This window comes from Balaenoptera acutorostrata, chromosome 2 (assembly GCF_949987535.1).
Source record: "Balaenoptera acutorostrata chromosome 2, mBalAcu1.1, whole genome shotgun sequence".
Taxonomy (NCBI): Eukaryota; Metazoa; Chordata; class Mammalia; order Artiodactyla; family Balaenopteridae; genus Balaenoptera; species Balaenoptera acutorostrata.
In genome coordinates, this window is record NC_080065.1 from 160,673,059 (window position 1) to 160,685,656 (window position 12,598).

Sequence of the window (12,598 nt, forward strand, 5' to 3'; positions counted from 1 at the left end):
GTAAAGTGGGGATGAGTCATACCTACCTCACAGGGTTAATATATGTCAAGGGCTATAAAGGGACCTAATATAAGTCAGTGGTCTGTAAGTTAGCCATTATCAGGGTCCATGTGGACTTCCCAGAGGGGTGGAGAAACAGAAGGTAAATAGATTTTAGTTCTTGAGCCAAGACTGAGTTTCATTAGCATGGTGATTGCCCTTTAAAACACTGAAACAAATGATGGCACGTAATGTTATTGCCACATAATAGAGACCATCGGGACCAAAATTCAGGAGCCAAAAGACATAAAGTGCATACAACAGAGGAAATCCTGGCTTGGCTGTGTGCTGGTCGCCTAGATGCCAGTGTGCTTTTCTGTATGTTGGAGAGGGAAATTGTTGCAATTATTTCAGCAACCATTTTGGATAACTAAATTCCAGCCTTTTGAAGGTGCTCAGGGGTAGGGGGCCATAGGTTTTTACTTTCCAGAGTCAGTAGTTCAAAGAATTCTGCAGTCTTGGATTAAGTGATGCTTCTCATCACTTCTCTTTTACTTGAATTATTGCAGCAACCTCTAAACTAGATTCCTCCAATTTCTTCCTCTTCAACACATACTTACTGAGCTCCTACATTGTACCAGCTTCTCTGCTAAGTGCTAGGGAACAGTAAGAAAAGCCCAAAAATATGGTGCCCTCACGGAGCGTCAGGTTCACATCACTCTAGAGCAATATTGCTGTTAGTAGAAAGCACTTTGCAAATTGTAAAGGACTTATCCAATGTTGCTCTTGTGAGATGATCAAGGTGATGTTGTTAAAGCAGAGCTCTTGCCTTTCAATTGTTCTCCACTGCCTGTAGGATAAAGGCATACAGCCAAGTCCAAACTGAATTCCAGACTCATTTCCCATCTCTCATCCCTTACACCAGCCTTACTCTCCATTCAAACCAAACCACTAACCGTCCCTTAATTTCCATGCCTCAAGGACCTTGAATATTCCATTCCCTCTGCCTGAAATACTCTGTGTTCTGTCTGCCTCAAAACTCCCACTCAATCCTTCAAGATCCAATTTCAACCTCCTGTAACTCCTCCCCACAGATAGTTTTCATTCCTCCTCCCTCTTTTTCTGCAGCACTCTCTACATGAGTGTTTCTCAAAGGAGTTAAGATATAACAGAATGACCTAAGAATCATCTTCAAATCCCAGGCCCATCCCTGCTCACCAGACATTCAGATTCAGTAGGTTTGGGGTGCATAATGGTTAAGAACTCAGGCTTTGAGTCAAACAAACTCAGGTTAAGTCCCAGCTCAGCTGTTTACCAGCCTCATGACCTTGGCCAAGTTACTTAACCTCCCTAAGGTTTGTTAGCTCTGAAAAATGGGGATAGAAAAAAATAGGCAGGAATGATAAGTTGAGACAACATGTGTAAAACACTTAGTACAGTGCCTGATACCTGTGAAGGGCTGGACAAATTGAAGTTGCTATTGAAAAGAATGTCAGTGTATTCTGACCCTGGCAGCATATCTATTTCTTTTCCAACCCATCCATCTCCAGGTTGAGAACCACTGCTGAGTATTCGTAAAATTGTGTTATGATCCATTGTTTCTGTGCCATGTCTTCCTAATGTGAAATCCCGGAGGGCAGAAGCTATGTCTTAGTTCTAGATCCCCAGTACATAGCACAGTACCAGGAATAGAATCACCACTTACAAGCTGTGTGATCTTGGTCAAATGAGTCTTGCTTTTTTGGCTTCAGATATTTTTGATGTTGGGGAGAATAATGCCTGCCAGATAAGACTGTTATGAATATCAAATGAGACTTTGGATGTGAAAGTGCTTTCTATGGTATGGAGAAGGGAGTTGCTGTGCTGAAAGGGGGCTGTGATTCAGGCCTGTCATCTCACAGCCACATATCTATGGCCCTCCACTTCCTCTTCTTCCCCATCCTATGGAATATCAGTGTGACCGCCTTTCCTTAAATATTCTCAGTTAATTTACACCTAATAGAAGTTTGCACAATGACCTGCACGATAGCTCAAACCTTTCCGAGGGGAAAGGGACTATAGATGCATTGGGGTGAGGTAAGTGCCTCTCAGAAAGCTAACCACTGAGAATACTGCATGGAGTAAGACATCCACGATCTTTGCCCTATTAGAGTTTCAATCCCAGTTGAGGGAAAGTCAATGATCAGCCAGAAAACATACAAATTTTAAAGAGTAATAATTACTAAGAAAAATGAAATAGACAATGTTAAAGAGTAATTCAGAAAGCAAGCATTAGATGGCCAGAAAAGGCCTCTTTAGGAGGTGACGTTTGAGCTGAAACCCAAAGGACAAGGAAGATTCAGCCATGTGAGGATCAAGGCTATGAGGGTCCCAAACAGAGAAAACAGGAAAAAAAAAAATTTTTTTTTAAAGCAGCTTGGGGGACTTCCCTGGTGGCTCAGTGGTTAAGAATCCGCCTGCCAGGGTTTCCCTGGTGGAGCAGTGGTTAAGAATCTGCCTGCCAATGCAGGGGACACGGGTTCAAGCCCTGGTCCGGGAAGATCCCACATGCCGCGGAGCAACTAAGCCCGTGCACCACAACTACTGAGCCTGTGCTCTAGAGCCTGCGAGCCACAACTACTGAAGCCCCAGCGCCTAGAGCCTGTGCTCCGCAACAAGAGAAGCCAATGCAATGAGAAGCCCATGCACCACAATGCAGAGTAGCACCCACTCACCACAACTAGAGAAAGCCCGTGCGCAGCAAAAAAGACCCAACGCAGCCAAAAATAAATAAGTAAATTAAAAAAAAAAAAAATCAGCTTGGTACAAAATGGAAGTCACTGTAGGTGGAATTACTGAGTCAACGGAGAGTTGATGGAAGGCTGCCATGTGGAGCTTCGCACGCTGTGATTTTTTTTAAATAAATAAATAAATAAATAAATAAATATCTTCCTTTCCTTGCTCATTTGAATATACATTCATGTGTTGAATATATATTGAATATATATGCATATATATTCAAATGAGCAATCACATGAAGGAAAGGAAGTTACTGTGACTTCTGTTTCTCACGTGTACATTCACTCAGCATACATAATTAAACAATTCAACAGTTCTATTGTGCTAGGAGATGGAGATACAAAGATAAAACATGGAACCAGTTTTTATGAGCCTGGTAGCAGAGGATATAGACACGTAAGTAATTACAAAACAATGTGACAAGTAGTCTAGTAAAGGCATTTAGAGGCTGAGGGAGCTTAGAAAAGAGAGTGATTGTGCCTTAGGACTTAGGGAAATTTCCATTGAAAATGAAGACACTTTTGCTTGCAAATAAAGCATAAGTAGTAAGGGGGAAGAATGTTCCAGGCCAAAGAGCAGCAGGTGCTAAGGCACTGGGGTGAGCCTGTTCAGAAGGAGTGGTCATCTGTCCTGATGGGGACACAGTTGGAGAGGAGGCCCTGGGTCTTCCTGGTACAGGATCTTTAAACGGCACACCAAAGAGCTTGCGTTTTATTATAGATACACGGTATATATGGAAGGTTTAGAAAGCTCTCTCCAGGGAATGATAGATGATGGACTGGAGTTAGGTACTAGAGGCAGTTGGACCACTGAGTGGAGTTTGCAACAGAGCAGGTACAAGATTTGCATTTGGTCCCTGGTCACAGAAATGGAGAGGGAGGGAGAGATATTTCCAAAGCAGGATGCCCTTTGTCCCTTAAGTAACAGGACCCCGTTAGTCTCCAAACTTCAGGGCAGAAACGACTGTATGGGGAACTCCCCCATGCCTCCCTCTTGGTTTCAGACACCTCTGCTGGCGCCCTCTCTCGTCCCCGTCGCCAGCCCCCGCCTCCTTTCTCAGGAAGCTTGGGTCTCCCTGGGAGCGGGTCTGCCCTTGGGGAAGGCCTCTCGGCTCTGTGCCCTGCAGCCCGACTGACATTCGGAGCGGATCGAAGAGGGGCTCGGCGGCCCCTGCGTGCACTTGTGCTAGCCCGGGCACGAGGGAGCGCCTCTGCGGAGGAGCCCAGGAAGTGGGGGAGGGAGAGACGCGCCAGAATCTCGGTCCCGGGCGCCCTGGTCGGCCGCGGAGGAGCTGCAGCCTCCAACAGGTTCGTAGAACGCGCGCTCGCTCTCTGTCGCTGAGCCGCCACCTCCTCCGCTGGAGCAGGTTCGCCGGAGGGACCCTAGCCATAGGCCCCGCGCTGCAGAGCTCCCTGAGGGCGGCTTCCTCCGCCCTCCTTCCTTCTCCCAGTAGCTCTCAGCTGCCGCCGGCTCTTCCGGGGCGAGGAGGAGGGAACCGCAGGCTCCATGTCGCTTCAGCACCACCGCAGGGACAGCTCCCGCTCCTGGCGTGGTACCCTCCCCGGGTCGGCACTTGCACAGGCGGACAGAGGCCGCCCGGGCGGCTCCTCTCCTCTTTCGGTTCTGGTTCAGTACCGCGGCGGCGGAGGACAGTCCCTGGCCCCCTCCGGCTCCGCTCTCCGCGTCAGCACCGCGGCGGCGGACAGGTCTTTCCGGGCTCCAGCTTCCCAGCGAGCCGCGAACAAAGACAAGGGGCCGGAGCCTCCCGCGCTCCCTGGGAGTGGGTGGTTGAGTCGATGGGGGGATTTCGACTTCCCCCAGAGCAGTGTCAGGGGCGAGCTGGGGAGGAGGGGCCTAGTCACATTCGCGCGTCTCTGGCTTAGGTCTGCAGTTCACCGAGGCCTGGCCGTGCAATGGCGGGTCCCAGCTGGAAGTCGGAAAGAGGGTGGGAGGGGAGACAGGCGCGGAAGGGTCCCGGGCTGCAGTTGGGGAGGCTAGGCCTAGGCTAGGAGGAAGGAGTGCGCCGCCCCCTTTTTCCTCCAAGCCCCCACCCCTAGCTCAGGACCACGGACTTCCTTCGGAGAACCTAACGCAGATGCCTGAGGCTGGCAGCTGCAATCACTGACTCTGGCTGTCCCCGGAACATCCCTAGAAAGTGTGAGCCTGAGTTTCCGTGGGGGGGAGGGGGCCGAGAAACCGCGGGGAAGCCTCACGAAGCCTCACGGCAGCTACATACTCCCCCTCCCTCCTGCCTAGGGTTCCGCCCCCACCTCCAGAGTGAAGCCCGCAAGGAAGGAAGGGAGAAGGAGGGGACCTGGGCAACAGGTTGTGAACACGGCTTGGCTCTGGGAGGCTGCAAGTAGCAAGAAAAGAGGTTGAGAAGCTGGGAGGTTCCCGAATAGGGAGGCCAGTTCAGAGGCAGGAGACCAAACGTGGAAAGAGGAAATGTTTTCTCTGCTAGCTGAAGCTGGGAGGGCCCTTGAATCACGTGATCCTCTCGCTCACTGATAGTCTCACCGGGAGATGGGAACACCGAGCTTAGGGGGCAGAGGTAATTTGCCCAAGGTCACTCAGCAATTTTGTAGCAGAATTGAGCCTAAAGTTCAGGCTCCCAAAATCCTGGACCTGTTATGTTAAGATTCGTAGATAAGTCTGAAAAATCCCAGATGCGCAGAGAAGTAGTTTCAGTTCTGAGTCCAAATCTCAGCTCTGTCACTTACTGGCATGTGACCTTGGGAGAGTGACCTTCTGAGAAGACAGGTTAATAGTATCCACTTGTAGTGAGGATTTAACGAAATACCTGTATAATGCAATTAGGGTAGTGCCTGGCAAATAGTGAGTGCTCAAAAATAATAGCTACCGTTCCTGTTATTATTCTCTCTGTAAACATGTTCTGAGGACTCTTATGTGCACTGGCTGTGAACTGGGGAGATAGAGAAGTGTCCTGAAAAGGACACAGACCAGCACAGGAAGCAGAAAAGAAAACAACTGCAATATGATGTGATACGTGCTATAATCAAGGTGAGTATACAGGGCTGTGAGATCACAGAGGCAGGAGTGATGAACTGTGAGGGAAGGAGGAATGCTACCTTGGACAGATGGAACAGTGTGTAAAGGCCTAGAAGTGTGAAATCACAGGCACCAGGGTGGTATCACTGTGCCAGAGGGTCCTCAGGATGGGGACTATGAAATGAGAGTGGAGAGAAAGCTGGAGTCAGTCTCCAAAGGGCCTTTTGTGATGAAATATTTCAAACACATTTTTTAAAATAGAAAGAATAATATAATAAACCCCCACGTACCCATCATTCAGCTTCAACAGTTGGCCAGTTTTGTTTCATCTATACCCACACCCACTCTCATCACACATACACGTACACACACACACACACAGACTTCTTTTGAAGCAAACCCAAGCCATCGTATCATTTCATGCAAAAGGATTTTTAACATCAATAACAACCTCTGCCATTCGAATGCCATTCCACCTTGGAAGTCACTAACTCAAATCATGACTTTCTCTCTTCAGTATGTTCTGAACATTCCTGTCCTTAGCAGAAGGTTTTGAGAGAGGCCACACTATGGTGATATGCCACATGCATTAGAGAAACTATTTCAGAAAAAGCAATGGGTACGTCAATCCTCAACAGATTTTACCAAGCCAGAATGATCTCCACTACCTACACTGTGGTTACAGGCCAATGACTAGTGGCAAGGCTGATCAAAAGACAAATTGAGCCCCATAAAGAAAAAGAAAAGTAATCTGAATCATAAGCTCATGAATATAGAAACTGTGAAGTCATGGAAGTCGTTGATTTGGAAATCATCCAACCCAACAGCTACATTTTACAGATGAGGAAGATAAGGGTCAGAGATGGGGAGGAATGTATCCAAATTTCCATAGGACCGAGACAGAGCCAAGGCTTTGAGCTTATAATCAACTGTTCTATTCAGGTCACCATTTTGCCGGGAAGATTAAATGTTAGACTTTCTCAGCCCCTACACTTGGGATGCCATTTTCTTCCCCATCTCAAAGAAGCGAAAGGAAGAGGCAAAAGTGGGGCAGGAAGTGTCCTTCCTGGTTCTCAAGAGGATGACGATGTGTGGCAGTTGGTCTCTGAGGTACCCTGACAAATTTCCCTCCTATATCCTTTTGGAGAAAGTTGAGGATGGTGGTACCTCTATTCTGGCTGCTGCACATTAGCAATGGCTCTGCAGTCAGGCACCCAGACCTTATTTCTGTGCACTTTTGTCCATCCTGCTTGCTTTAACCAGAAGCATGTGAAGCCTTTCTTTTCCCACTTGCCCTGAATTTGGCTGCACGTCCTTCTAGGCTACAGACGGCCACTCCTTTGAGGTGTTAAATGAGGCCCAGGCCCTGGCAGGACTCAGAGCTCTTGTGCCTTCCTGGAGCATCACGTATCTCCTGTTACTAATGAAATGTGACGGCCGTGACGGGTGTGTGTGCTCCCATTGGGCTCTGGGCACTTCTCAAGTCAGCATTCTTGCTTTTCAGGGATATCCCTGCCTGCAAAATGGTGAGGACAATATCTCACAAGTTTCCTTGAGTCTTAGGCGGACACATTAAAACGTGTGTAAGAAGTTCTAAGCATCCCTGATAAAGAGAAGTCAGTAGAGAATAGTCAATAAATTTGCCTTATTTCTGAGAGTATGATTGCAGGTAAGACATAGGAAGGTCATAAAGGTAGTGAATTTCACCTTGTGAAATTATCTCAGCTTTTAGCCTGAGATGAGACCAATTTTGATAAATTATATTATATTATCTGGGCCTAGTCGAATTGTAGGATCCCAAAGGGACCTTGGAGAGCATCTAATCTTCCTTCAACACATACTCATTGAGTGGCTATGATGTCAGGTACTGTTCCAGGTGCTGAACAAGACACCCCAGACCCCTGCTCTCATGGGGTTTACAGACTTGCAGTAGACACAGTCATTAACAACAATTAAAAGGTAAATATGAAAACATTTAAGTAAACAAACAAACAATAGGAGAAGTCTGTCTGCAATGGTGACATGGAACTGAGGTCCAAATTACAAAAAGTCAGTCATGTGTGGATGTGGGATGAAATATTCCAGGCAGAGGAAATAGCTTTGGCAGAGGCGCTATTGAGAGCTTGGACTGTCTGGGGACAGAGAGGAGGCCGGTGTGACTGGAGCAGAGTGAGTGAGAAGGAGAGTGGCAGCAGACGAGGGCGGGGAGAAGGCAGGGACCAGACCATGCAAAGCCTTCTAAATGCAATGGATTGTCACTGGATGGGTTAAGCAGGGGACTGATATAAGCTGGTTTGTTTTTAAAACTGCCGCTGGTTGCTGCATGGAGTGTGGATGATATGGGGATGCTGGGCTGGGCAAGAGGGGGTAGGAAGTGTGAGATGCAGCCCCTCCCACTGAGGTGTTCAGAATCCAGCAGAGAAGACAATACACAAACCAGAACAACAGTATTCCACGGGAAGGTCTGCTGTGGGGAGAGATGTGCAAGGCATTGTGGGAACCAAGAGACAAGAAGAACTCATTCAGCCTGGGAGGCATCAGGGAAGGCTTCCTGGAAGTGGGCAATGGCTGTTGAATTGTATCTAGAAAAGGAGAGTAGTAGGGCTGGTGTCCAACACAGACAGAGAAGTAACATAGCAACAGTGGAGTGCATGGGGTGGGAACCGGGCTGCCTGTGTCCAAATCCCAGCCATACCGTCTAGCAGCTGCGTGCACTTAAGCAAGTTATCTACCTCTCTGTGTCTCAATGTCCTCATCTTTAAAATGGAGATGTTGAGAATCACAACACATTTCAAGGTGTTTCTGTGAGGATTAAACAACTTAAAATCTGTGAAGCATTTAGACAGCGCCTGGCACTTAGAAAGCGACAAATGAGTGTTGGTTAAATAAAAATGGAGCAAAATGGGGGTGGGAGAGCAGGAAGCATGTGCTGAGGAAGGTAGACTAGAGTCCAGAGCTCAGGGGCCTTGAAGATCAGGCCAGAGATACCCATCTTGCTTTTTTTGCAACGAGGGGCCATCAAAGACTCTTAAGCATGGGGATTAGGGGTAGTGAATAAGCTAAAACCCAAAGGCCCAGAGAGAATAAGGACCTACCCAGAGTCACACAGCCAGTTACTGGACACTGTCGTCTGTCTCCCCTACAGATGCATTATTGTAGGAGGGCAAGGGCAGTATATATTTTGTTCCCCCATTGCAGCCTCGGGGTTAGAAGAATGCCTAGGATATTCTCAGTAAATATTTATGGATGCATTGCTGAATCAATGACCAAATAAGTCAGGGAAAGTCAGAACCCTTGAATCCTCAAGAAGGTCAGTGCATTTTGGACAGCAGAGAAACTGCTCTCAGGAAAATAGATCAAATTCCTGGAGATGTTGACTGGGGCCCTTCCAAACCCCAGCTTCTCCTGTGACAGAGACCCTGCCGCCCACACTCCCCCAGGTGCCCCCTCAAGCAGCAGCAAGCATTGCTGCATAGGGTTCAGAAGTTAATCTTGGTAAAGTGCCTGGAAGATGAGAACTGTTCCCCTGACGTTCAGCGTGGTAATTGCCAATGAGGAGAAAATGTATGTCTCTATTGGCAAGAGGCAGGACTTTGTGTTCCACAAAAACCAGCCATTAGAATTCCTGTCTCTGACTTGTCAGATAGCTGTGACAGCCGGGCGGACAAGTAGGGTCTTGCAGTTCAAGCAGCAGATGACAAGAGACTCAGAGGCACTCAGATCCAGCTCTCACGTTGCTGACCGCCTACTCTGAGCTGGGCATGGGACCAGGCACTTCTCCAAATTGGAGAGAATCCTAGCCCCAGCACTTCCAAGCTGGGTGGTCTTGGGCAAGTCCCTGCACTTCTCTGAGCTTCAAGTTCATCAGATATAAAATGGGGATAATACAGCCGGCCCACCTGGGTCATTTTCTTTTGATTCTGACAATGTGGGGTTAGGGTTGTGACCTCATTTCACAAGTGTGGAAACTGAAGCTCAGGATATGGCTCATTGATTCCTCAATACTCACTGAGCACCTATGATGGGCCAATAACTATTGCAGGAGCTGGAGAGACAATGAAGAAAAAGATAGACAAGACACAGGCCGATCTCTTGCAGAGCTCACATTCTAGTGGGGAGACAGGAAACCAGCGAGTAAACAAATATAATTCCACCAAGTTATATAAGTGCTTGGAAGGAAATAAAAGAGGGAGTGTGCTAAGGAGGGTGGGGGCTGCTTACATAAGGCAGGCAGAGGAGACTTGAAGGAAGGGGCATTGAAGCTGACATCTGGATGGGGAGACACAGCTGGCCATGAAACAAATGTCCAGGCAGAAAGTGCAAAGGTCCTGGGGTAGGAATAAGCCTGACGAGGTCACAGAACAGAAACCTAGTAAGTGAGGGGGAGGGTGGTAGAGAAGAGGACAGAGAGGTTGACCAGGGCCAGAGCAGGCAGGGCCTTGAAGACTCATTGAAGCAGAGGGGTGACAGAATCTATATTCTGTGTCACTTCCCTCCATCACCCCACCTGTAAGGGACCTGATGTGGCAAAGCCCGCATCAGAGTGATCTCCTGGACCCCTTCAGGCCCACAGCCCCTGCTGCCATCTCCAGAGAAGGTCAGCCAAAGGGCAAGCAAAGTGATGGATTCCCCCACTGGGAAATAAATCCATCAGCGGGCTGGCTGTCGGGTGGGTACCACAGTGCCTCGCAGGCAGCATCCTAATGCCATGAGGCAGGAGAGGGAGGGAGAAGATACAGGACCAGCCTGGGCTGGAGTGAGGCAGGTGGGAGAGGCACCGGCCTCAGGTGCAAAATGTAAGGGGATGCTAAGAAACTCAGCCATCAAGACAAATAACATCTTGTGCAATATTTTTAATCAAACTAATGCAAAAAATCCGTGATGAATAAAATACAAAATATTTTCAAATAAAGACAAGATTCCAAAAGAGTCAGGTTGAGGGGTGAGTCATTCGTGTGCAGGATCTAATACCGATCCTGAGATGTTCACTCCCCTGCAGGGACACTTCCTCGGCCAGGGCCCTGTTCCCACTGGGAGCCAGCACCCAGAGCTGGTCTGTTCATGATGAACGGAAAGAAACAGTTCTTAGCAGGGGGCCTCAGAGATCATTGCTAGCCTCAGTTGTGGAGCCAGAAGCCCAAGCGGGGACCACACAGCTAGGAGGCAATGCTAGGCCTGCAACCCCAGAGCACTACATAATGTCAGGCAGTTCAAACCCACACCTTGTATGTGGTGGGACCCTGAGTAAGGCACGTTGCCTCTCAAGCCTCCGGTTCCCCATCTGTGACCCTGGGGCCAATAAGACCTGATCCCCAGGATTCAATAAGATAATATTTAAAGTCCTCTAGGATCTAGCTACTCCAAGTGTGGTCCACAGACCAGAAAAGTCAGCATCTCCTGGGAGCTTGTTAGAAATGGAGAATGGCAGCTGCTTCCCAGACCCACTGAATCAGAATCTGCATTTTAACAAGACACCCAGGGGATTGGCATGCCCCTGAAAGCCCGAGAAGGTGGTCAATTCTTGGCACATGGAAGGTGCTCAGTAAATGATACGGCTGCTCCTCTACCCACCAAACCCTGAGTAGATCGTGACTTCAGGCAAGAGGACAATCCCAAGATGGAGAGGAGAGATCCTGATGTGGTCACCTCGTTAAATTTTAAACGGTCTAGTTTTGAAGCCAGGGAGTCTGGCTGAGCTCCTTCCGTACATAACCATGTTAGCCCTCCATTTATGTGGAAAATGGGGATAATAATAGCAAGGATCTTAATGATTGTTGTGAAGATAAAATTATCGTCGTGCTGAAGATCAGCACAATGCTTGGCACACAGTAGGTGCTCACTAAATGCTTGCTCTTGTTGCTGGTGGTGGGAGGGGGAGAAAAGTGGGGTTCAATATGTCATCACTGCGCACAGCTCATGTGATGAAATAGGTAACAATTGTATAGCTCTTTGCCATTTACAAAGTACTTTCGTTCATACCATTTCACCTGACTCTCAACCCTTTGGGTGAGATAGCATGAGATTTATTTACTTTACAGGGGAAAATAATCTAGGCTCAGAAATGTGCAGTGACTTGTCCAAGTAAACCAGGATTTAAGTCCCTGGAGTCTAACACTAAAATCCATGCCAGCAACAGAGCATCCAACCAATAACCATGGAAAAGGTTAAAAACTAGAATAACTGGAATAAGACAATATTAGACTCTAGAGATGGTGTTGTCCAATCTCCTTATTTTACCAAAGGGAAAACTACGGCCCGGGGAAGGGAAGAGCCTTGACCAAGGTCACTCCAACAGAGCACGAGCCCTGGGGTCAGAACCCAGCTCACAAGGTTCCCAGTCCAGGGTCCTGTCCAGTATCCAGACCCACGTCCCTCATCTGATAGGCCTGCCTCCACCTGATCAACCCAAGGGTGCCAGCGGCCAGGGGTGCAGGGCTAGTTCCCTGGGCAGGTCTAGTGGACAGGCGGTGTCCCAGCTCCTCCAATCAGAGGACAAGAGTGCAGAGGCTGGAGTTGCCAAGGTGAAGCCTGCAAGGTTGCTAGGACAGAGTTTGGGAGCAGTCAGGTGGCAGAAGAGGGCTCAGCTGGGGCTGGTGCTGGGCCAGAGACCGAGACCTGACATTGCTCTTCTTGGAGCTGGGGGAGGACTTCTAACTCTACAGGGTGGGTCAGCCAACGGCAGGGTTGACTCTCACAGACAACCCCTCATCCCTACCCTCGAAACACCACCCAAGCCAGGAGGCCAGGTCGTTTCTCCCTTTATCCTGCACCTCATCAAACACAAGCCCTGCTGCTTACTCCTCCCATGCCCTTTAACCCCATCAACTCTGGC

The 12,598-nt window shown here is 48.5% G+C and overlaps 1 protein-coding gene across 3 annotated transcripts in view; it reads left to right on the forward strand.

The window, feature by feature from the left end:
- Positions 1 to 3,816: 3,816 nt before the first annotated feature.
- Positions 3,817 to 12,598, forward strand: part of CPLX2 (complexin 2) — an 80,068-nt gene continuing 71,286 nt past the window's right edge. For all 3 annotated transcript variants that reach the window (XM_028168553.2, XM_028168552.2, XM_028168555.2), the window contains exon 1: positions 3,817 to 4,064. The gene's annotated coding sequence lies outside the window, so the exon portion shown is untranslated. The remainder of the gene's footprint in view (positions 4,065 to 12,598) is intronic.